General features: G+C 42.0%; 1 protein-coding gene across 1 annotated transcript in view; it reads left to right on the forward strand.

The window, feature by feature from the left end:
- The window catches only part of ITGA6 (integrin subunit alpha 6), a 170,502-nt gene that overhangs the window by 45,349 nt on the left and 98,697 nt on the right, over positions 1 to 26,456 (forward strand). The window contains exon 3 of the mRNA XM_045033043.1: positions 7,771 to 7,851. The gene's annotated coding sequence lies outside the window, so the exon portion shown is untranslated. The remainder of the gene's footprint in view (positions 1 to 7,770; positions 7,852 to 26,456) is intronic.

A 26,456-nucleotide genomic window follows, 5' to 3' on the forward strand; every position in this document is an offset into this window, starting at 1 on the left:
ATTGAAATGCTGAAGAGAGATAAAAACATCATCACATTCAGCATGTGCTGTTCCTAGAAGAGGATGCCACTGTTAACTGAGATTTCCCCTGGAGATAGTGTCTGTATGCTATGTTTTTCTGTGGAAGGCAATTGCCCTGAATATTTTTTGCATTAGAAGGGTTCATAATTCTGTGACATGGAAGTTAGTATATTTAATAACATTAAATGCCCTGATTAGTTGCCAGGGTGTGAAAAATACTCAATATATTGCTTTTTAAAAGATTCTGTTTTTGTTTGTACTTGCCCAATAAGGACTTTTCTTGTGAAAAGGCAAAGGCAGGTATAAGATATAAATAATTCTGTTATACTTTGGCATAGGCCATTAAATTGAACTGACATTAGATTAAAAAATACTATGCATGTTGTTCCTGTGCAGAGTTTCAGAATACCATGCTGCTGCTATGAGGATCAAATCCTGCAAGCTTCTGTGTACACTCAACCCATGCTGAAGTCATTGTGCCAAATTCTGCTCTCCGCTCTACCAGCACAAACAGAGTAACTCAATGACTTTGGTAGAGTTAGTCCAGATATACACAGGTATAAACATAAATTTGGCCCAATGAGAGTTCTCAAAGCTCAGTATCTTGCAGAATTAGACCCTTTTCAATAGAATGGAGGTTGCATTGCCCTTTGAGTGTTACTACTGATAAAGGAAACTTCATCAATTGGCTTGACGTCAGCGGTGCCAGAATTTTTGTACAGATGCAATTGCCACTGTTCCGTGCATGCCACCCATTGAATACAGCCTTATATTGAAACTTCGTAATTCTGTGACCTGGAAGTTAAGCTTTTAGCAAAACTAATGTGTGTCATTTGACAGATTTGTGCTATAAGGGCTTGGCTACACTTGAGAGTTGCAGCGCTGGTGGAGGCTTTCCAGCGCTGCAACTTAGTAACTGTCCACACCTGCAAGGCACATCCAGCGCTGCAACTCCCTGGCTGCAGCGCTGGCTGAACACCTGGTCTGCTTGGGGTGTAGCGAGTGCAGCGCTGGTGATCCAGCGCTGCTCATCAAGTGTGGACACACACCAGCGCTGTTATTGACCTCCAGGGTATTAGCAGATATCCCAGAATGCTTTTCTTTCTTCTTATAAGGTAGAGCTATTTTCAGAGATGGTTTGCAATGGGGACTTGTTATTCCATGGTGATGTAACTGAATAAAAGGCCTTAATCACAAATTATGAAATTCACTTTCTAATTTTTATGCATCCTAGGTAGATTCTAGCCAGTACATGTTATGACATTATGTATTTATTTAAGCAATAACAGTGGAGGCACAGGGCATTTCCTGGAGATTAATGATTGACTAATTAGGCATTGATGGCCTTAAGAGCAACTAAGATCACCATTATAAAGTGGAAAATGAAAGAAACCATAAATGAATGGATTTTTGTTTAGCAGTTGAGGCAGTTTCAGTTGTATATGTATAGAAAATTAATTTCCTGTATACAGGTCTGTCGCATCTTATGCGCATTTAACATGCGCGATTTCAGCTTTATGCGGTCGGCAAAAAAAAAAAGAGAGAAAAATAACAATTTAAATACTTTTTCTGTAGTGCGGGCGATTCCGCCTGCCATTCAACTCAATGTAATTTTGACTATGCGCGGTTTTTGCTTTATGCGCTAACCGCGGAACGGAACCCCCATGTAAGATGAGACTCGCCTGTAATAGCAATTGGATTACTTGAATTATCTCAGAAAATTCTATTAATCTCAATATTGTAGCTGACATTTTATATAATTAGCTTTCTGCATACCATTACTATGCATGGCTTTAATATTTCATATTTTGTGGTGATAACATGAACTAAGTACTGATTTTGAATTTCCCACATTTTCTAATAGTCTCCATGGTAACTTTCATGTGCCAGCTCTTTGCACCTGGCATGATCTCTAAATGATGAAGTATATTCTTGCTGTTAACTATGTACTATCCACTGTTAGTTGCATTCAGCAGTTCTGAAGGGAATCTGTCTCTCATTCACTCTTTCAGACTCTATTTACACTCTGAGGGCTTACAAGCTTCCACCAACTGATTCCTGTATAGACATCTCAGTGGTGTTATGAAGAACCATTCTCTGGGATACATGGGGCCAGCTTCTCATATCTGATGCATGCTACACCTCACTGTGCATTACTTTTATTTATATGCAGTTGCCCTAAAGCTAAAGACAAGGGCCTCTTCTCCCATGAAGCGCTTACAGTCTAAATAGGAAATGTGTAGCTATAGGATGATGCAACAAAAAGTAAATGAGAAGTGATGTTGAGCAACTGTCTGGTTAGTTCTATGGTGTGTGTATTTTTTAAAAAAATATATGTATTATTTTACTAACACTTCTTTGAGAGGAGGTCTAGATTTCTTGGACTTATCGAATCATAGGAAGGTATGTCTGGAAGGGACCTTGAGAAGTCATCTAGTTCTTGTCAATTGCCTCACATTATGGCAGGACCAAGTAAACCTAGAGCATCCTTGCCAGGTATTTGTATAACCTGTTCCTAATGACTTCTAAAAATGGGGCTTCCAAAACCTCCCTTGGTAGTCCATTCCAGTACTTAAGGGTATGTCTACACTACAAAATTAGTTCAATTTAATAGAAGTCGATTTTTTTAGAAATTGATTTGATACAGTCAATTGTGTGTATCCCCAGTAAGCGCATTAAGTCGGCGGTTTGCGTCCACAGTACCGAGGCTAGCGTCGACATTCAGAGCGTTGCACTGTGGTAGCTATCCCACAGTTCCCGCAGTCTCCACTGCCCATTGGAATTCTGGGTTGAGCTCCCAATGCCCGATGGGGCAAAAATATTGTCACGAGTGGTTCTGGGTACGTGTCGTCCGGCCTCCCTCCCTCCATGAAAGCAACGGCAAAAAATTGTTTCTCGCCTTTTTTCCTGGGTTACCCATGCAGACGACATGGCAAGCATGGAGCCCGCTCAGCTCACTGTCACCGTACGTCTCTTGGGTGCTGCTGGCAGATGCAGTACTGCAGTGCTACACAGCAGCATCCCCTTGCTTTGCCTTGCAGACAGCAGACGGTGCAATATGACTGCTAGCCGTCGTCGTCATCCCATGGGTACTCCTGGCCAACCTTGGTTAGGTTGGTCGGGGGCACCTGGGCAGACATGAGTGCTTCTGTCCGGCCTCGGTGAGGTCAGTTGGGGGTGCCTGGACAAAAATGAGAATGACTCCAGGTCATTCTCTTCTTTAAGTTTCGTCTAATGGAGATTCAGTCCTGCCTGGAATATCATGCCAGCTGGAGGCTTCTGCCTCAGGCTGCTCTCCCAGTCAGCAGCACTGCAGGGTCGCACCTACCTCAGCCTGCCCCTTGTTCCCATGGCTCATGAAGCCTGGACAGTAGTAAGGAGCAGTTCAACTATAGGCTGAGCAAGTGCAGAATGGTGGTAGAATGTGCCTTTGGACGTTTAAAAGCTCGCTGGTGCAGTTTACTGACTCGGTTAGACCTCAGCGAAACCAATATTCCCATCGTTATTACTGCTTGCTGTGTGCTCCACAATATCTGTGAGAGTAAGGGGGAGAAATTTATAGTGGGGTGGGAGGTTGAGGCAAGTTGCCTGGCCGCTGATTACACGCAGCCATACACCTGGGCGGTTAGAAGATTGTGCATCAGAGAAGCTTTGAAAACGAGATTCATGACTGGCCAGGCTACAGTGTGAAAATTCTGTTTGTTTCTCCTTGATGAAAACCCGCCCCCTTGGTTCACTCTACTTCCCCGTAAGCCAACCGCCCTCCCCTCCCCCCTTTGATCTCTGCTTGCAGAGGCAATAAAGTCATTGTTGTTTCAAATTCATGCATTCTTTATTAATTCATCACACAAATGGGGGGATAACTGTCAAGATAGCCCGGGAGGGGTGAGGGAGGAGGGAAGCACAGGGGTGGGGTAGTTGTAGGGGCACCCCCTAGAATGGCATGCAGCTCATCATAGAAGCGGCCTGTCTGAGGCTCTGATCCAGAGCAGCCATTTGCCTCTCTGGTTCTTTGGTAGGCTTCACGCGGCACTGCTGCGGGTCCCTGTTATGACCTCTGTCCTTCATGCCCTTGGAGATTTTTTTCAAATATTCTGGCATTTCATCTTTTTTAACGGAGTTCGGATAGCACGGATTTGTCTCCCCATAGAGTGATCAGATGCGGTACCTCCCATTCGGTCCATGCTGGAGCTCTTTTGCAATTCTGGGACTCCATGGTCACCTGTGCTGATTAGCTCTGCATGGTCACCTGTGCAGATCAGCTCGCTACGCTGGCCAAACAGGAAATGATATTCAAAAGTTCACGGGGCTTTTCCTGTCTACCTGGCCAGTGCATCTGAGTTGAGAGTGCTGTCCAGAGCAGTCACAATGGAGCACTCTGGGATAGCTCCCGGAGGCCAATACGGTTGAATTGCGTCCAAATTCGACCCAGCAGGGTCAATTTCAGTGCTAATCTCCTCATCAGGGAGGAGTACAGAAATTGATTTTAAGAGCCCTTTAAGTTGACAAAAATGGGTTCATCATGTGGACGGGTGCAGGGTTACATTGATCTATTGCTGCTAAATTCGACCTAAACTCGTAGTATAGACCAGGGCGAATTGTCCTTATAGTTAGAAAGTTTTTCCTACTATCTAACCTAAATCTCCCTTGCTACAGATTAAGCCCATTACTTTTTGTCTTACTTTCAGTGGACATGGAAGACAGTGGAGCAACATCCTATTTATAACAGCCCTTAACATATTTGAAGATTATGATCAGTCCCTCCTCAGTCTTCTTTTCTCAAGACTAAGCATACTTAGTTTTTTAACCGTTCCTCATAGATCAGGTTTTCTAAACCTTGTATAATTTTTATTGCTCGCCCTGGGCTCTCTCCAATGTGTCCCACATCATTATGAATTTTGTCAACCTTATAGCCCTATCTACACTAAGGGAAATAGTTCATCTGCACAGGGTTTAGCAACATTAGAAGTCCTGGTATTGGCAGGCTACTGGCACTTTTAACACCTTGTCATGTACTCCAGCTCAGAGCAGATCTAATCCACATAATGATACTTCAGGCATCTAATATTGCTAAAACCAGTAGACCTGAGCCTACTTTAGCAATGATGAGAAAATGTCCCTAGAGTAAACAGGAACTTACCCATCATGGACAATGGATACCAACAATGTGTGTAGCTGAAACTGTGTGCTAAAAACAGTCCAACTGCAATTGCAGACAGCACCAAACCATGTTCGCCACCATTTCAAAGACTGTGGTTGGACACTGACTACCACCTCCATTTTCAATTTATTTTCAAATCTTCCCTCATAGTAAAGTAAGTCATGGTCATTATACACAAAAGAAGAACTTTGGGGGACCACAAGAGAAAAGAAAAAAGAGATGCAGATGTTGCTCAATTTACATTAGGTATAACATATTCAGTAAATACCCTAAGATGAGCAAACTCATCAGTTAAAACAGACAAATCTAGACTTGGCATTTTAAAATATTAGTAAATCTTCATTGGCGTCAAACACAGCTAAGCACTTTACTACTACTAACCTTCAACTGACTGATCATCTTCTGTAAGTGGTGCACAGCTTTAATACATCTGAGCTGCCTCCCTTGCCATAAATAGGCCAATTGTCCATTTAGCCAGTATGCCAAGCCAGTCATTGCAGCAGAGGGATTTGAACTCTCCAAGCTCTGACAATAGCTTGCTTCCCAGCCAGCATTTGTTAGTTAAGACTGTGGTTCGTTTCCTGTTACTGCAGTGCCTGTTTATTTCCTTTTTGTGTTCATTAGGTTTTGCATAGTTAATGAAATCATGCTTGTTATTGATTCCAAAATGCACATCAGTATCTGCATTATTTCCTAGTGTCCCAATAGTTGAATATTATTTTGGATAAAAATGTTTTTTATTTTTCCTTTTATATCCAAATCAAACTGAAGCAAGTCCTGGTGCCTGTTCTATGGCTGCAGAGCTCATCCTGGCAGGAGAGTCAAGTGTGGCTCTATGATGCAGAGAAAGGGAAACTTGGGGAGAAGGCAAACACCCCCTCCACATCCAAGGACCCACAGCTATGCAGATTCTCAGGAGTTCATGCCCTCATGGGAATGGGATAGGATATCAAGGGGAGCAGCCCAGCAGTGTCAATTGCACCCAAGGGGAGCAGCCCATGGGTTCAATTGCACCCACATAAATAATAAAATCAAGGGTGCAAAACCAGGCAAATGTATACTTCTCCCAGCGTGTAGGAACCTCATGGCCAAACTTGAGTGGTGCTGCAGCTCTGTGGGTCAGGTCACTACACCTGGCGCAGGGAGCTAGACAGGAGCTGCTGCTCTGGTGTGAGTGCAGGGCAGGCTCGATCTCCATGGCTCCCTGCCCAGGCCTCCTCTACATACCAGACTGGGATTAGGGCTATGAGGCCGGGTGGGGGTGCCACTGCAGGTGGTTGGTGCTCACTCAGCAGTTTAGTATAGTGCACCCACTGAATAGAGAGGTTACATTCAGCCCTGGAGTGGCCCACAAAGTATAAACTCAGCCATTAGACTGAAGCAGCCTGTGTGGATCTGCTCTTCAGTTGGAGGGTGAAGGGGAGAGCCCTCATCTCAATCCTCTGTGCATGGGCCCATTGCCAAACATAGCTCTGTCTGGGTACATTATTATATATTAGGTTTTGGTGTGCTTTTACCAAGCAGTGTTACAGAATTAGAAACCTTATATACCTATGTTTCCCTAAACAAATTCTCCCATCCTGTCACGTTCTCGTGCGTTAGCTCAAACAGTTTTAGGATAAGAAGTGAAGGATGATGTATGAAATTGAAGTGAAAGGGGATTTGAGGAGAAATGCAGTTATCCAAGTTGGCATTTGGCCAGGGCACCAAGGCTAACACCCTAACTTTTAGGCTAAATACACTAGTTGTCTGTGCAATGTAATGTTATCCTTCAAAGGCAGCTACATAGTCCTGCTGTTTGCGGAAAAGCATCTGGAATTGTATGGAGGGCACATCACTACTTGGGACGGGGGAAGGATAGGGATATTTTTAATGGAGAGAGAGAGATCAGAAATAAAAGAGGTAAGAGAGAACTCAAAGAATACCCAGGCAGATGAGATCACATCTCTTGGCTGCTGCAAAAGGAGACCTGGCAGAAGTGCCCTGGTTGACACAAGGAAGTTCATCCTCAAGTACCTGAGGCCCAGAGACCACAAAGCTAAACAAGAGCCAAATGTCTTTCTAGCAATAGCCTCAGCATGGTACAGATCTGTTTTTCAAATCAAAGAGACATTTTATTAAAACCAGTCTGGATTTCAGATTCTACAGGGAGTCCTTGTTTAATGGCAAAGATTTTCTATGGTAAAGTCATTGCTTCATTCATGAGTGCCAACCTTATTTTAAAAATTAAATGAATAGATTGCCTTTCCATTCCACCTCCTTGCCTTGCAGCAAAATCACATCATTTTAGCTTGTTTATATGAATGTGGGTTGGATGAGGATTTAATTAAATAATAAAAGGACCGGCATTGCATAACCGTTAAAGATCAAGCTCTAGTTGTCTGCAAAACACTTTTCAAACATTACTTAGCTAAAATGTGTTTCTTTAAAGGCATAGGATGCTGTGGACCTAATCACCTCATCCAAGTCTAATTGACAGGTTCTCTCAGTAGTATTTTAATTGTCTTCTAGGGCTATGTATGTCCAGATAAGGAGCTACTCTGAACTTTTGAAAGTACATTCTACATCCTGTTTTTACCCATTTATAGATAATGAAGACTCTCCCAAGTGGTGCTTCTGAGCAAACACAGGGCAATGAAAGGAGAGGCTAACATCACTTAATTTTTAAGGTAATGCTTATACTAGTCTTTGGCAAATGTATGTTTCCCTATATGCTGATCACAGTGACATTAAATAATAATTTCTAACTTTTCACTGGTTAAGCAAGTTAGATGGTAAAGTCATTGCTTCATTCATGAGTGCCAACCTTATTTTAAAAATTAAATGAATAGATTGCCTTTCCATTCCACCTCCTTGCCTTGCAGCAAAATCACATCATTTTAAAGCATGTAATTTTTAATATTTACCTAGGTTAGGTATTTACATCATGCCAATCATGAAAGTATCTAAGGCTCTGCTCCTGCCAAGTCTAATGCATGTGTTTGGTTTTATGCACATGGAATATTGACAACCTCAAGCATTCAAAAGTCATGAATCAGCCCCTCAAAATTCATGAGTTTGGCTTGAAAATCATAAAATTAAAAAGAAATCAATTTTAGGTTCTCTTTATTTGCCTTCTGGTTTCTCAGCCTGCAGGGTGCACTCAGTTCACATTTTCAGGCTTTACTCCGCAACTGCAAGGTGTTGAAACTCTTAAAATGAAAGCTGAGATGCTCATGTAATATCTTGCCTCCAGGAGCTGGGTCTTCAAGAAAAGCACCGAATATTGTGAGACTCATGATAAAATGCCAAGAGCTGGCAATGCTGCAGAATAGTCACACTAAGATCACATGTAAAAATTTAATCAAGTACATATTTGCGGATTTGGGGCCTTCATGCTGTTCTTATGCCATGTTCCTTAAATTAGGAGTTATGAATCTAAGAATAAGAGTGTTGGATGATTTCTGTCTTTTGAGATTATCTTGTACTACTGGGAGGACAAAATGGATCATGTAGAAAACACTACACTACATGATATTACGGAAGTGTGCCTGGGTGTACATGATTCGTCTTTAATAATGTACATTACTATTCCATGACTACCAGTTCTGCCACACATTCATCACACAGAGTCTATAGCTAGATTGGTGGAAAAGCTACATGCCAATCCAGGTCTCCCAACCTACATAGGCATCTTCAGTCACCCCAGAGCATGACTTATATCGAGGCGTCCATTGTGGTCTCAACTGCCAGATCAGAATATGTCAGCAGCAATCCTACAGCGCGATGAGTGGCCGGCTAAAGACGTTTAGAATGGTTTCATTGTAGCTGATGCGACCATTTGACCGCGAGGATTTGACCTGCCACATCACCTTTGGTCTCTGCTGAACAGATTCCGAACTAGCTCAGGAATATGCACAGCCAATGTTTACACATGGGGTCTGTGTGACAACCCACTTTGTCAACATGGTCTCTGTCAGTCGGTGGTGCATGTTGTCGATGAGTGTCAACTAACCAGACTTCAAGGTGGCCTTAGGGCCCTTCATTCTGCCAGTGAAGCTGCTGTCAGGTGGCTTGGCAAGCACTACAAATGCTAGAAGGAGGAATGTTTCAAAGATGTTTAGTACATATTTAAAATAAGATACACTATAACTACAAGAAAATAAGCAACAGCTTAAAAACAAATTTTTTTTGTATTAAAAATATCTAATTTTCATACTGAACAGAATACAGCTTAATACTATTGTGATGATGTGGAAGGAGCAAGGAGATGAAAAAAACATTTAAAACTATTTGCAATAATCAGTTATGATGTGATGTTGCAAAGTCCCATTTACCTCACTGTTTTATTTAGACACATTTCACCATCACTCTTCCACTTTGCTGAAAGTTAAGGGCTTTTATTTAAATAAGAGAATAAAAGTGTATTTTTTCCCTGCAAAATCTCTTCTCGTATATAGAAGTGTTTTCTCTCAAGGGTGTTTGCGAACAGTGTGATCAGCAGATTAAGACCTGTCATTACCACTAGAAAAACATGGCTAGATTTCACACCAGGTCAGCCTTGTCTCATGAGATCTTTGTCCAGGATATCGTTTTTTTTTCTCGTTTTGACTAGATTACTCATTGTTCAGCCTACTCAACTGTCAATGAAACTGATTAGCAAGAATCATCTTGCACAGAACTCAGCCGTGATCCTGATACCTCTATACTAGTTATTTAAAAAAAACAACAACAAAAAAACCACAAACTACAGGAGATATTTTAAAACATCGCTGTTGGTATATCCGGCCCTGAGCTCATTGTGGACAAGAATCTTAAAATATTTTCTATACAGATCCGAGTTCAACAGAGGTCTACTACTAATCATATTCATGAAGTCAGGGGTATATTTTTGTCCAACTGAACATCAGACACCTAGAAATTTTATTTAACTGAAGATGGAAACCAAGCTAAATGATGAGGAGGATGGTAATAAATTATATATTAAAAATGGAATTACAGTGGCACAAATTGGTATAACAGAGTGGAGAGACAAGCCCCACATATTTGTGCAAAGGACCTTAAATTTGTATCAAACAGCACTGCAATACTTAGTCATAACCTCACAAAACAGAGTATACTATTTCTTCCATGGCTTTTTAACAACTGGCTATTAGCAACTATTCAGCTTCAAACAGGGAATCAAAAGTATTTGTATAATGTATAAAAGTACAGTGAAGCTAAATAACAGAATTTCATCTACATTAGGCCAAAAGCCTATTTGAAACTGAAATTCAATAGTGCTCTAAAACAAGTGCTATGAGGTAGAACATTTTGTTAGCTCATTTCATGGTTGTGGAACAAACTACCTTTCTCCAATCACTAAAGGCAACTGCTCAGCCTAATTTTAACATCTTAATAAAAGAACAGCGATGGGTGAACAGGGAAAATATGAAGTGACCCAAATCTTTGCCTAAAACTTGAAGTCAGCCTCTTGAGACTCCAAGTTCAGTTACTTTTAATTTCAATGGAATCCTGAGACCAAAGAAGTAGGAACCAGAATTTTTGGGAAGAGCTTTAGACAAATCATTCTAACTTCTGAAGGTCACTTACCAATACTGAAGATGCAATTTTTTACTCTTTTTTTCTGAACAGATGAAATCTAAAATGAATATTCATTAAAGCACTGAGATGAGTGAGGACCACCACAAATCTCAGATGTTGATCCAAAGTCTCTCAAAGTTTGAAGACTGTTTGGATACAAGGTTTTGGTTCTGGGCCATCCACAATTTCAGTTATTTACCCTGTTTTTCTTATAAGTATCATTTTGCAAGGTGGTTCTCTATCTTTGTGACATGGATGTTGTGTTTGAGGAGGATGGGAGGGGACTATATAAAGTAAGTTGGTTGCTGTAAAACAGATTTAGAATGTCTGTGTTCTAATCAGGGCCGGCTCTATTGTTTTTGCTGCCCCAAGCAGTCTGCCGAATTGCCGCCGTGGACGGTGGAGGCAGTCCATGTGCTGTTAAGGCGGCACACGTGTTTCCGCGGCTGAATTGCCGCTGCCACGGAAACTTGCATGCCGCCTTAACGGCACATGGACTGCCCACGCCATCCGTGGCGGCAATTCGGCGCACTGCTTAGGGTGGCAAAAACACACGGACTGCCACCCCTTGTAGATTGCTGCCCCAAGCACCTGCTTGGAATACTGGTGCCTGGAGCCGGCCCTGGTTCTAATCATCTCAGAAAATTCTTTACGTTTGTATGCAGTAGAACCTCAGAGTTACGAACCCCTTGGGAATGGAGGTTGTTCATAACTTTGAAATGTTCGTAACTCTGAACAAAACGTCATGGTTCTTTCAAAAATTTACAACTGAACATTGACTTAATATAGCTTTGAAACTTTACTATTCAGAAGAAAACTGCTTTCCCTTTATTTTTTTATTAGTTTACGTTTAACACAGTACTGTACTGTATTTGCCTTTTTTTTTTCTCTGCTGCTGTCTAATTGAGTACTTTCAGTTCCAAATGAGGTGTGTGGTTGACTGGTCAGTTTGTAGCTCTGATGTTTGTAACTCTGAGGTTCTATTGTATGACAAAACAAAATGCATGGCATCTGCTGTGCTGCCAGTGTACTGACATACACTTTGCACTCTGAATGGCTTCTCAGCCGATTTGTCTGCTCTGTGTTTAAGTGGTATGAATTTAGTTTGTAATCCGCAATGAACACTTTCGTTTCAATGGGCTACTGACATTCCAAGGCTGTTTATCTTTGAGCCAGCATGTTGATAACAAGTGTGAGAAAGGAAAATCCATGTTTAGCCAGCTGAAAAAGAAGGCAATTGTTAACTTTCAAGGAAGTGAATGTTTGATTCTTACAACTATGTAGCTGAGATCTTCTAATATAGGATCTTAGTAGATTTTAGGATTTTTTAAAATATCTATACATATGGCAAAAATGCACTTATTGGGCCTGGCTCTCATTTACACAATACACCATTCTGGCAGTGTAAACGGGCTTTCAAGTAAGTGGAAATGTAACTTACACTCACTTTAAGGCCCTTTAGTAGTGTCAGAATGGTGTAAAATGTGCAAATGAGAATTGGGTCCATTATTTTTGAGACATTACTAGTGATTTGGGCCCAAATCCTAGTCCCACTTAAATCACTGGGAAAACTTCCACCCATTTCAGTAGGACTAGGATTTTGCTTTTTTTTACTCTTTGAAAGGAACTGACCAGTTTTTGACAGAAGGTCTCTTTTGTGGGAAGGACAGTGTTCTGGTTGCAAAGATCTGCCTCTCAGTGAAATGGAAAATTGAGGCATCATGGGAATTTTCCTCCTCCTAACAATATAATATTTTTCCCACATCAAAGAATAAAAGCTATGCTATGTAAGCCATACATTATTGCCAGTATATATGCCAGTGCATATAGAACAGGAAGGAATATCCCAATAATAATATTTAGCACTTGCCATGACAGGAAAGATGGTCCTATTGTTTTAGTACACAACACTGGGAGTCAGGAGTTTAGGCCCAATCCTGCAAGACTCAAGTCCTTTGAGAAATGCTGAGTGTCCTCAACTTCCATTAGTTCAATAGAAGATGCGGGTATTCACAATCTGTGTAAAGCAGGCTTTTTTTAGGTGCACCCATCCATGTTTGAAAATGTTGGCCTTTAGCACTCTCTGCATGGGTTACTCCATCTGGCTGGAACTTTGTCTTTATTTGTAAAGCACCATGTACACTGATCGTATTTAAACACACACTCTCTCTCTTCCTTCCCCTCCTCTTTCTTGTAGGATTCTCTGCTTCATGGTGCCAGCCTGAAAACTAGCTTTTGAGGCACATGTCCACATTATAGTGATAGGTTGAATTGAGTTTGCAGCCATCAAGCATGTTGTAAAACCATATCTAATTTGCTTCAAAATATTTGAACCAGCATGTCAGGAAACTGTTTTGCTTCTGCTAGAATTAAATGTGAAATAACCTTTTCTGTACCCTTTTTACAAAATGTCCGTGAAACCTGCAACACTTACAGGGAGCTCCCTACTTATTTTCAGAAGATAGATATCACTTGCTTCAGGAACTTTGTTCTTCATTATCCAAGATGCTTTTTCTATGCTTCCAGGATAACTTTCAGGATACGGAAAGTGTCTTTGAAGCCCAAATCATTTTGTACGACAGGAGCTGACCTTTCTTTCTCATAAAGAGGCTTTCCATTGCTGGAAGTAGGATTGTTGGAATTTATCATAAACACAATCCTTTGGCAGATTAAATATATTCATGATCCAATTAGGCTCTTGGGATTTAGGATAAATTGTGTAGTATCTAGTAAAGGAGATATTGAGTGTCAAAAATGTGCTAGGTTTTATAAAGACACATATAAGGAGAGACAGTCCCTGCTTGCAGTAAAAAAAATACGTGCTAACTGTGGGAATTTCTGTCATACAAACACCTTTGTATGTGGACCAGAAGTGAGACCCGATCTCAACTCACTGCACATTGGCCATTGAATACTTTCCAGATGCTTGCTGCTAGTATCTTGGGCAGAACTTGAAGTGGTGACCTAATGGTGAAAGTCTCAATCACCTGTTACAATACCTCTGAGTTTATCCCATACCTCTTGCAGGGTTTCTCCCCCTGTACTAAGCTTGTTACTGAATCAAGCTGTACCTGAAATACATGACTTCACATTCATGAACTGTTAATGAACACCACTACTCCAAAGAATTGGAACATATACATCACAAAAGTACATTAATGATTAAAAATAATCAGAACAGGAACACTGACAAACACATCCATCTGTCATTCCTGACCACTTTATATTGTCATTTATGGAGCTGCCCTGAAGTACCATGCTAAAAAGCTGCCTAGAAATGACAAACATTATTGTAATATCAAACCAAGTTGCAAGACCCAAAGGTTTATACGTGTATTATTATTAACAAAATAGACTGCAATGGCTCTAAAATTCCTAGTCGTCTTTGGGCACGCATTCCTTTTCCTAGTACGTGGATTTTGAATATGAGAAATTCTGATGGCTTCTGCAGAGCTATTATAGTCTATTACAAAAACAAATGCTTTTATTACAAAGATTATTGGCACTGAAAGAGCTGTAATGGCCCATTGTCAAACACAGTCACTACCCAGGTGGTCTAAACCCATGCAATTTCTTTTGAAAATGTTGCTATGCCTGTACAGAAGCCATTGTCCTAAGCAAAATAGTTTGATCAAGTTTTTATTTTGCTTTTTACTGCTTTTCCCATGACTCTAATCTATATTTTAGAATAACAATATTTTTTACTTAGATCCAATATTTTCACAGTACATTTCAAATTTTAAGCCTGAATTTTAAACCCTGCTGAGTTTAAGAATGTTTTATCCTTATTTTTCAGATGGGTAAACTGAGATGCAGAGTAAATAATTTCCCCAAGGTTACAAAATGAGACTGTGGCAAAGCTGGGACTAGTACCCAGAGGTTCAGACTCCTTTTCCAGTGTTCTATGAACACCACTTCCTCTATTTCTCCATCCAGTGGTTACATTATACAAATAGCGAGGCTTGGAAGGATTAGGCTTTTATTGGTAAATGTCAGTAAACGTCGATTCCACTCTACAAACAAACAGATGTAAAAGTATTTCCACTGATGATAATCAAAATTTACAAAAGTAAAGTAAGAGAACTTAGAGTTTGATTTAAGGCTGTTGACTTTGTATATTTTGACATGCGATGTTGACAATTTGTGTCTTAATGGTTATCAAGATTCAACTTTTTGAAATCCACGTCTAGTGTCATAAAATAATTATCTGATGCCCCCTAATTTCCCTCAACTGTGAAAATTTAAAATCAATACAAATCTAAAATACTAAAACCCCATAATTTTGTGGAGATGTGAACATTTAAGTGCCCAGGGCCGGCGCAACCCATTAGGAGACCTAGGTGGTCGCCCAGGGCACTAACATTTGGGGGGCGATGACCGCAGCGGCTGGATCTTTGGCCGCCCCGGTTGTCAGCAGTATTTCGGGGGTGGGACCTTCCACCGCCTCTGTCAGGGTGGCATTTCTGGGGCAGGACCTTCTGCTGCCTAGGGCACCAAAAAAGCTGGCGGCGCTCCTGGCTCTGCCTTGCCAGGACTACAGTGTCTCTACTGCACCTTGTGCCTGCAAGGATCAGGTGTCACCTACCGGCCCTTTGGCAGCACAGGGAGCCCTCTGTACCTCTGCTGCCACATTCCTGCTCACTCACTCCAATGGCAGCAGAGCTAGTACAGAGGGTCTCTCAGGGCTCCTGCAGGACTGTTCAGCAGGGTGGCCTCCCTCGTGGCCCGGGGCAGCAACTGCTCCTCTTCACAGTCCTGCCAGGGGATCTTTACTCTTTTATCCAAACCCCTTCCTTGTCCCCCAGCATGAGATACATGCTGTGGAGGGAGGGCAGATATCTCATGCTGGGGGACAAAGACAGGGTTTGGCTAATGCAGAGGTTCAGATAATAGGGTTTGGAATAAAAAGGAGTGTGCTATAAATAAAAATATAAAACCTTAAAATAAACATTATCTGTCAAAAAGAAAACTGAATTCTACCCAGCCTATGACTAGCTTCTACATTTCAGATGTTTTAACTTGTAGGAATACAAAAACAGCTTCTGAAACTGACTTCTATTTTTTAACTGCTATGACTTTAACAAATGTTAAGCAGATTTTATTTTATTTTTGAAAAAAAGAAGGAAAGAAATACATCCTGGGTCAAGTGTGTCAAGCTCAGTCAAGAGACAAAATGTAAGGCTGAACTAAAAACAGGGTTGAAACAACCAACTCTTTTATGTAGCATTTCAAATAGAGTCCTTGTGAACTGAGAAAGGATGGGGGGATTCAAGAGAGAAGGGTTTGAGAAACCAATCAGCTGAGCATTGTTTCAGCATTTTTGCAACTAGCTGCTGGATAATGTGTGGTTTCACTAGCACTATGAGTCTAAAAGCAAACACCTGCAAACCAAATATGTGCAGCTGTGCCACCGCTGCAGAGCACTCCTGTTGCACACTAGCTGCTTTGCACAGAGAATTGTTGGAGGATTCATTAGAAAGAAAATCTTTTATAACAGGGGTTCTCAAACTGGGTGTTGGGACACCTGGGGGGGGTCACAAGGCTATTACATGGGGGGGTTGCGAGCTCTCAGCCTCCACCCTCCAAATCCCGCTTTGCCTCCAGCATTTCTAATGGTGTTAAATGTATAAAAAAGTGTTTTTAATTTATAAGGGGAGGTAGCACTCAGAGGCTTGCTGTGTGAAAAGGGTCACCGGTAAAAAAGTTTGAGAGATGCTGTTCTACAATAACCAAACCAAGTCTTTTTTTCCTGCCCTAATTGTCTTCTCACATTAGAGATCTTAATTTACTTTTAAATGTAGGTCACTCTTGTTTTCCAGCACTGGCAGACTTGGATAACTTTTTTTCTTAATTCAGAAACAAACCAACCAACCAAACACAAAACGCCCTAGCTGGCTTGCTAGGCAGGTTTTATTGAGTTCCCTCAGCCAGCTACATAAAAGAGCTTGCAGGTCAGCAGAAAGAAATAAGCTTTTTATTATGCCAAAAACATGAAGAAATGCTTCTTTGCATAGATGTGACTGGACAGAGCCTCAGCTGGTGTACACTGATGTAGTTCTAGTGATGTTAGAGTTGCTATCCCAGGTTACACCACCTGAGGATCCGGCCATGCTGGTTTGTTTATATGGTATAAAAGAAGCTGAAATGTTTCTACAGAGTTTATCTATAGACAGTTGTGCACATATATGTTAAGTGCAAACTGCCCCTAAATGAACGCAACATTATTGTTGAATTCAGTTGCATAAATCAGGAAATTCCCATGGCTCTACTAACCCATCCTCCTTGTGCGCATGTAGTCTTCGGTATTAATGTATGTGCTGTTGAATTTATGTCTATGGGATAAGTGCTGTGTGGCTTTGAATTCACTGTTTTTTGTGTGGCTAAATTCTCAATCATAATTTTGTATTAACTGAAGCATGGAAAGCCCTGGATGCCGCAGAACTGGAGTTCAGGAGGCCTGGATCACTGAGTGCTTCAAGGCAGAGCTCTATGGGGAACAGCCTGTGTCCCCAACACACAGATTTTTTTTAAGAGGTGACACAGTGTTGAAGGGTTTAGTTGGTTTGGACCAGTGGATCTGCTACTAGCTGTTCTCCCCTTAGCTGTTATGCTGTGTGTTTATTAGAAAATTCAAATATATGCACTGGGTCAAAATTTTCAAGAGTGATTTTTGGGTGCCTCAGTTTTTGGGTGACCAACTTTTCAATTCTTGTGTCTGCTTTCCAGGAGTCCTGTGCACCTACAACTCTTCTGGGCCTCGGGTGGAGTTGTGGAATCCCAGTGCTTCTTAAAATCAAGTCCAAGTTACCTCAAAATCAGACGCCATTTTTGAAAATATTGACCTTGACTTTCATATTGAAAAATACACAAACTATTTTTTTTAAGTAAAATATCCAATAGAAGACACTGCAGGGAAAATCTTGTTCATGGCATCCAACCCAAAAAAATGTCTGGAGAGGCTTCCTGGGGGGGAAGAGAATTGAGAGAACCCTTCTTTATGCTGCATGTTCTACTCAGGATTGCATTATCTCCTGCAGCTCATCCTCTTCAGCATGGCAATAGCTAGTGCTGAGTAGTAGCAGATCCACTGGTTCCAGCCCCACTAATCCCTTCTAGACTGCCTCACCTCTCCCCAGTTCCCCACAAAACCCTAAAATAACCACCCTGTGTGATGGGATAAAGCTATCCCCCACTGAGCTGCATCACTGTCATTTCAGTGATTTTATAAATGGATCACTGCATGTTGCAAAGACCACCAATGTTAACTTAGTTGTCCAGAGCTTGTTCTCTACCGTATGCACACAAGAGTGTGCATACGGTAGAGAGAGAACTTCTGAATCTTATCAAAAGTCACCAGAAAAAAATCTCATCTTCAGAATTTCTAAAGCAATTTTTTTTTAAAACCTAAAGACACTTGTCCTCCTTGAGCATTAGGGTCTGATTCAATGCCCAGTGAAATAAATGGAAAGACTTCCACTGCCTGACTTGATCCAAAGAGCCTGCTCTCACTAAAACCCATGCAAGCAGGAGCAGGTCATAAGTTCATGTTTGAATTTTTTTTTAATGAGCTATTTGAGGCAACCGAATGACCCTCCTTCTTAGTGCTCCCACCCCATTAAAAAAACCAAACAAAAAACCCAGCAGCGGGACAGTTTGAATGCTTTAAGAGTACTATGTCTACACTAGAAATGCTACAATGGCACAGCAGCAGCGCTGCAGCTGCACTGCTGTAATATAGATGCTTTCTACAGTGCCAGAAAGGATTCTTCCATCTCTGTAGTAAATCCACCTCTTGGAGAGGCAGTGGCTATATCAATGGAAGTCCTAACGCTGTCTACACTGGGACTTAATTTGGCTTAACAGTGTCTCTCAGGGATGTAGCTGGGTTGACCTAACTTTCTAGTTTAGACCAGCTTAAAACCCACATTTGTTTTTAAAAATTTGAAAAGCGGGAAGTATAAAATATAGGACTAATATAGAGCCCACATCTTCTCCCATTGATACCAGTATGGGAGTTTTGCCATTGGTTTCAATGGAAACAGTATTAGACCCACAGTCAGGGCCGGCTTTAGGACGTGTGGGGCCCGATTTGAAAGAGCTGCCGCCGAAGATAGCGGCGGCAATTCGGCAGCAGCTCAATTGGTTGCTGCTGTTTCCGGTGGCACTTCGGCCGAGGGCAAGGGGCCCCCTTAGGTGTGGGGCCCAATTCCCGGGAATCGGGGGAATCGCCCTAAAGCTGGCCCTGCCCACAGTTAAATTTAGCTAATAAAAAAAGTTAAGAAAATGAAGTAGTTTTTGAAGATCTTGAGAAATCAGAGCTGTAGATTTCTTCTTGGTTTCCCTGCCACAAGGATTGGCTTTACAACCACCGTAAACATAGATTGAAAAAGTAACTCCATTTTAAACCCTTATATTCAGGCCATTTACAAACTTCTAAGAGAAAAATGGACTGAAATTTCTTATGCTTGTTGATAGTACAAATAAAAACTTATTTTGAAAGTTTTAAAAATCATTGAAGCTATTTTGTGATATAGAAAAAGGTAGGTGTTTTTCTTAAAGGAGGGGTTTTTTTTTTTTACAACAGTGGTTTTCTAAAAGGATGCTCTTGTTCAAACAGGACTTATTTTGGGGGAAGTTCTATGGGTGGTGTTAAGCAGGAGGTTAGACTAGATGATCACAATGGTCCCTTCTGATCTTAAAATAGATGAATGAAAATCAGAGCCATTCTTAATTGTTTAGTGTAGAGTAACTTTGATCTATAAAAGAGATAGGCCTCTGACATCTGAAAAATTAGTTTTATAAATAAAAATTCTAAGTGACCCAATGCAGATATTTTGTTCATGTTTACATTTGAAGTTTTGGTTGGCTAGTGCATGTTACTAATAATGAGGACTGTGTTACCACGTAGCACTTTGCTACCTCACATGGATTTGTTTTTCTTCTTTCAGAATTGTGTAGAATGTTTGCCACTTTCTTTCACAGTTGATCACACAGAAATGAAATAGAGTGCACTCTTTCATATTTGAGTACATTTCAGTTACCATGGAAGTTTCCAATATGTTCTTGACCAACTTAGCTAGTTCCAGCATAAATAAATAAATAAATTGAATAAAAATAGATACAAATGGTTTTGATAGCAGTGATGTTGATTGAACAAAGCAAGGATCAGTGATCTAATTAAGTGGAAGCAGTGCATTTATCTTTTGAGATAAAGGAACGATAGCACTGGTCAGAATCAAATTAGTGGCAAGAGAAGTTTTCCTCATGTAGTCCTACCCATCTTCTGTCATGCTGGGAGGAGGGGTGCTCAGATCTAGTGACTGGAGCTGGAGTTGGGAGACGGGTACCAGGAGATTAGAGTCCAAGGAAGTCCAGAGGGCGAACTGAGAGTCAGGCATCAGCAGGCAGGCAGGGTCAGGTTACCAGGAGATAGGATTGGGCGCCAGGTTACAGACAGCAATCAAAGAGCCAAGGTGAGGACAAACCAGGGTCAGAAGCCAGAGTCTAGGGCCAGTCACAAGCAGGGTCTCGAAGGCAGGCAGGCAGTCTGTAGTGTTGCTCAGACAGCTCCCCTTCATGGCTTCCTGGTTTAAGTACTGATATAGGCCAGTCAGAGGGCTGTGTGGGGTCACGACTCCGGTACTGCTGGACAGTACTTCCTGCCTAGCCCACCCAGCCTCGCAAGGTCGTCTAATCTAAGCCTGCTGTGGTGATGCAGAGGTGTCAGCAGCCCAGAACCACCCTGGTCCCAGCCCTGCAGGTTCCAACACCTGTAGTATCTGGGCTGTCTTGTCTACAAATACAAATTGTACTCTTGTAACTCTACCCATAAAGTAAAAGTGGTTCTGCCCCCTCGTATGGATGCAATAATGCTGGTAAAAAGGTGCTTAATACTGGTATAGCTCCTGTAAGGGGAATAAGTTATACCAGTATAAGGCACCTTTACAATGATATAACTGTATCCATACTAGGGGTTATACTGCTGTATCTGTTTTGGTAAAAATTCCACTCCCAACTGAAATAGTTATACTGACACAAAAACTGCTTGTACCTTTCTCTTGAGCAGATTGCAAAATGTATTGGGATATGTGATCCCTCTATTTCTCTTCTCACTTTCAGTTCTGGATCCATTTTACTAACACATGAAAATAGATGGATTTTTGTAATGCTAAAGCATAGGTGCAAGTTGGTAAATCAATGGATATACAATATGGTATATTGGAGACTGCAGAACAGAAGAGAGGCTCTTGAGTTGACCATTTGCTTTCTTTCTTATTTTCAAACTTAATCTTTTTCTATCTGTTTCCATTATTTCTCTTTAGTCAAACTTCTTCAGTCAGTTTCCTTCTTACAATCTTTTAATAATTTGTTTTGTTGTTCAAATACAATGTGGGGGCTTTTTATTTCAAGAGACATGCTAGAATCTGTGTTTCTTTAAAAAGAACAGGAGTACTTGTGGCACCTTAGAGACTAACAAATTTATTTCAGCATGAGCTTTCGTGAGCTAACAGAGAAATAACAGAACGCCACTAGCCATCACCTACAGCCCCCAACTAAAACCTCTCCAGCGCATCATCAAAGATCTACAACCTATCCTTAAAGATGATCCCTCACTCTCACTGGCCAGTCCTCGCTTACAGACAGCCTCCCAACCTGAAGCAAATACTCATCAGCAACCACACATCACTGAACAAAAACACTAACCCAGGAACCTATCCTTGCAACAAAGCCTGTTGCCAACTCTGTCCACATATCTACACAGGGGACACCATCATAGGACCTAATCACATCAGCCACACCATCAGGGGCTCGTTCACTGCACATCTACCAACGTGATATATGCCATCATGTGCCAGCAATGCCCCTCTGCAATGTACATTGGCCAAACCAGACAGTCTCTACGCAAAAGAATAAATGGACACAAATCTGACATCAGGAATCATAACATTCAAAAACCAGTGGGAGAACACTTCAACCTCTCTAACCACTCAGTGACAGACTTGAAGGTGGCAATTTTACAACAAAAAAACTTCAAAAACAGACTCCAAAGAGAGACTACTGAACTCGAATTAATATGCAAATTAGATACAATTAACTCAGGCTTAAACAGAGACTGGGAATGGTTGGGTCATTACACTAATTGAATCTATTTCCCTATGTTAAGTTCTCCTCACACCTTCTATGGGTCATCTTAATTATCACTTCAAAAGTTTTTTTTCTCCTGCTGATGATAGCTCATCTCAATTGATTAGAGTCTTCCTGTTGGTATGCATACTTCCACCTTTTCATGTTCTCTGTATGTATAAATATCTCCTGTGTGTTCCATTCTATGCATCCGAAGAAGTGAGCTGTAGCCCACGAAAGCTTATGCTGAAATAAATTTGTTAGTCTCTAAGGTGCCATAAGTACTCCTGTTCTTTTTGCGGATACAGACTAACACGGCTGCTACTGTGAAACCTGTGTTTCTTTAGCGCATTGTTCTGGGGACTCTACTCCCTCCAATCACCATATCAACTAGGGCCGGGGCGGCTCTACAAATTTGGCCGCCCCAAGCAGTCATGCGCGGGAGGTGCCCCGGAGCCGCGGGAGCAGCGGACCTCCCGCGGGCATGACTGCGGAGGGTCCGCTAGTCGCGCGGCTCGGCTGGACCTCCCGCAGCTGCGGGTGGTTCGCTGGTCCGGCGGCTCCGGTTGAGCTGCCGCAGGCATGCCTGCGGGAGGTCCAGCCGAGCCGCGGGACCAGTGAACCGTCCGCAGTCATGCCTGCGGGAGGTCCACTGGAGCCGCGGGACGAGCACCCCCTCCGCAGTCATGCCTGCGGCAGGTCCGCTCCTCCCGGGGCTCCGGTAGACCTCCCGCAGGCATGACTGCGGCAGGTCCGCTGGCCCAGCCTGCCGCCCCCCCGGGAAAGGGCCGCCCCAGGCGGGTGCTTGCCCCGCTGGGCTCTGGAGCCGGCCCTGACTAGGGCCCAGCTTTTGTAATCTCTTGGCTCTCTTTAAATGCTAAGCCAGCTCAGGGCTGGCTCCTTGAGCGCCCTTACACCCCCCTGAGGATTACAATATATTATTATAAATGGTAGGAGTTTGTACACTTTGTAGCTTGAGTAGACTGAGCTTACTGCACGCACCAGGGGCTCCTTGTATCTCTCCCAGCCTCCTTCATTTTGGGGACTCCCTACAACAACCTCCAAACTTTCCTCCATACACTCTGGTATGTGCCCTCCCTACCCTCCTCCACCCATGCATAGCAGGGTCTGTCATTCCATGCCTATTCCAGCAGCTCTGTGTACACCCTCAATGGCAGGGACTCAGTGTGCACTCCTCTCAAGCCCCATTTCTCCCCTTCCTCCATAACAGATCCCTCAGTCTTCCCCTCCCTATTCCAGGATCTCAGTTTGCGTTTCTTTCTCCCCATAGTGGGTGCTATATTTGTCTGTCCTTCCTTCCTTCCCATGCTAGGGTCTGTGTGTACCCCCTGCCTTATAGCAGGATCCCTAATTCTCCCTCTTCATACCAGAGGCTGTCTGCATGCCTTCATTCCCTTCCCACCACTATCATTTGTCTGGGAGATAAGACATTCAGGATGTCAGGCTGTCAACATGTTAAACTCTATTGGGAGGATGAGCAAAGATGAGATGGGGTATTGTTATGTTGGAAGGCATCAATGGGTGCCATCAATCAGTTGTTTCCTCTGTAGACAATTGCAGAGGTACTTGAAGCTGTGGCTATGTTAATCAGATGGCAGAGGTTCCAGTCCTTCCCCACTTCCCCCTTTTGTTTTTTAATTCCCTGACCCGCCCCCAAGCCAATAGGGTTATGGTCATTTATTGCTTACAACATTCTCTGAAATTCTGGAATTGAAAAGTTTATCATGTTATAGACATACACAGAAATATCATTGAGTTGAGTGTAAGGGCTTCACAACTCAGCCAATTATTGTTAATACATAATTTCTGTTTAATTTTTAATTTAACACTTTTCTGTAGCTGAACTGTAGCTCAGTGGGAAGCAATAGCACAAAAGGAAGCTTAAAATTAATTTTCTGTCTTCTTTATTTTTCAGTTGTATCTTGTCAAGAGTTTTCATGCTAAATTCTGTGGTTGTTTAGCATATGAATAAAGTGGACTCATTTTTTAAAGAGTAATTTCATGCTCACATGGCAAATATGGAACAGAAATAACAATGGATAGAAGTTCATACAGCACAGGAAGATCATGCACAATTTTTCTCCCTATACAGCTCTTCTACTCCACCTTATTTTGTGTCTAACAGCCCTGATATTTCAGTCCTGAATCTGTCTTGAGCATAGAGAGCCAATTATATTAATGTTAACAAATGGTGTACCAAATATGCCTAGCTGTACCAACATGTTTTATAGACTTAAGTGAAGACTAGCAGTCTAGAGTCACTTGAACATGTTTGAGCATGGTTTACCTAGTCCTAATAAAAGATAAAATTCTAGAAGCCCTGCATGGGGCTACTAATTTGAAACTAGATTTTTACTAGGATTTGTGTCTATGCCAAATAGCAGCATTATATTATCATTCCAGAAAGTACCACCTTCCAGAAATGGCAACCAAAATATGTCCTAAGCCTACAGAAGGGGTCATCCAATAGCCACTTAATCTCGCAGGGTATGTCTACACAGCCTGCAGCAGTGCATCTCAGACCCCACCCCCACTCCCTAGGCTTCAGAGCCTGAGCTCCAGCCCAAACTGCAATGTCAACACAGCTATTTTTAGCACTGTAGCGTAAGCCCCACACACCTGAGTCTGTTGACCGGGCTCTGAGACTTGGTGCTGCAGCTGCTTGGTATGTAGACGTATTTGTCCCAGGTTTTCAAACATTCAGGGAATATTCCTTAGTCTTTTCATCCTTCTACTACTGAATATTTGCATTTAACTAATTGCTTAGATGTAATACCAATTCTTTTAGAATCAGGAATGAAGATTGATCTTTACACAGGCAAATATAATGTCAGGACATTAAGACATAGCATCAGTAGGCCTCGGCTGTTATAAAACAGTAAAACTACTAAAAACATGGTTTGGCTCCCGAAAGGTTTGGTAGACTAGTATGTTGTAACATGATTCCTGCTGCAATAGTTTGTGCCTGCAGTGACCAGGTCTACACTATAAAGATAAGTAGACCCAGCTACACCCCTTAGTGGCGTAGTTAAATTGACCTAAGCCTATGTGTAGACAGTGCTAGGTTGACGGAAGAATTCTTTTGTTGACCTAGCTACCACCTCTCCGGAAGATAGCAATGGGAGAACCCCTCCCGTCACTGTACTGAGTGTGTACACTGATGTGCTTCAGTGGCGCAGCTGTCGCATTTTAAGTGTAGTCATAGGACTAACCCTAAGGGCTTCTCTACACTGGCAAGTTACAGTGAAAAAACACCCCCCTGAGCGCAGTAAGTTTCAGTGTTATAAAGCGCCAGTGTAAACAGTGCACCAGTGCTGGGAGCTGTGCTCACAGCACTGATAGCTACTCCCCTCATGGGGATGGTTTTTATGGGGATGGGTTTTTTAGAGCGCTGGGAGAGCTCTCTCCCATTGTCCAGCGCTCTGCCATGACTACACAAGCCACATTAAAGTGCTGCCGCAGCAGCGCTTTAACGTTGCCAGTGTAGACTAGCTCGAAGAGACTCTTTTCTATATCTTGCTGGCTGCTGTTTTGCTCTGGAAGGAATGAAAATGTTACAAGCCTTACATATTCCTCTGCTCTGAGATATTAGAAATAATCTCAGTTAAGCAGTGAAAGGCAGCTAAGGTCATTAGAAACTACTTTCTTTGCCTTCACATATTGAGCCTCTTACTCCTCCAAATCTCTCCTCAGAAATCCACTTCATTTGTGAAGCTTAGTTACTACAATGACCACATACACATATTTGTCTTTTTTGGTGTGTGCATTGTACCGGCTTGTGCTTTTAGGTGCTCAGGTTGTAACCTCTTCAGTGCAAGAACTGCTTTCTTTCCTTGGCACATCCTGCCTATTCTGCAGCACTTGTACACTTACAGCACTGGGGGATGGACTTTCAAAAGTGCTCTGCTCCAGAGCAGTGGGAACTGCTGAGTACTGACCTCTTTTTACAATCTGGCCATGTAGAGATGAATAATGAGATAACCGTCTAAGGGAAACAAAGGGAAAAGATTTTAGCCAAATAGAAAAACACCCCTCACATCTTGACACTCTTCCCCCACCCTCAACAGAACATTTTTCACCCCCAGCTAAGAATTTATTTCTCTGCTACAATCTGAGATTTACCACTATTGTCTCCATGGTTTCCCAAGACCTGAGGGCAAGCAAGTGCTCTATTTCTCTTACCTGACGTGTATCAGATTTCATTAGTTGTTAGCAGCAGCAAAAGCTAAAATTAATTTGGACGTTAATTCCGTGTCTGAGGTTTGGCTAAAAACTGACTTTATTGCAGTGGTAAATAGAATGTTTTCCACCTGATCCCTGGCCCTTCCACCCTGACTTTTCAGGAGCAGGATCTTTTTGTTTCCAATGAGATTTGATTTTTCTGCCTGAGCTCTCAATTGTTTAATACCTTTTTAAAGTCAACAGTACCTGAAAGATCAGAGACCAAGGCACTAGTTAGGACTTGCCAAATACCTCTTTCATTCTGTCAGAGGTTTCATGAACTGAGACATATGCATAACTAAAATAATTTTCATTATAAACACAGCAATTATGAAATATCCAGGAA

The sequence above is a fragment of the Mauremys mutica genome, chromosome 10 (genome assembly GCF_020497125.1).
Source record: "Mauremys mutica isolate MM-2020 ecotype Southern chromosome 10, ASM2049712v1, whole genome shotgun sequence".
Taxonomy (NCBI): Eukaryota; Metazoa; Chordata; order Testudines; family Geoemydidae; genus Mauremys; species Mauremys mutica.